Source organism: Morone saxatilis, unplaced genomic scaffold (genome assembly GCF_004916995.1).
Source record: "Morone saxatilis isolate NCDOM2014 unplaced genomic scaffold, NCSU_SB_2.0 Contig17, whole genome shotgun sequence".
Taxonomy (NCBI): domain Eukaryota; kingdom Metazoa; phylum Chordata; class Actinopteri; family Moronidae; genus Morone; species Morone saxatilis.
The window spans coordinates 23,895,697-23,895,949 of NW_023339729.1; positions in this window are offsets into that span (position 1 = coordinate 23,895,697).

The following is a 253-nucleotide window of genomic DNA, read 5'->3' on the forward strand; positions in this document are numbered from 1 at the left end:
CTAAGAGGCGCTAGAGAGCACTGGTCTGTCTTGTGGTCCTTGTCCATCTGCCTGTTGTCCTTGACCTAGTTACTGAGTGGTTTTGGAAGTAGTTATTGTACATTTATACACCTTTCTCCCCCCTTTCTCAATTGTGTTGGCAACACTGTGCTGAATAAATGTAAAAAATAAATAAATAGAAATCATTATCTTTGTCCTGTCAAATATTATCTGATCATTACTATTATCAGAAATCCGCATAACAGAATAGAAC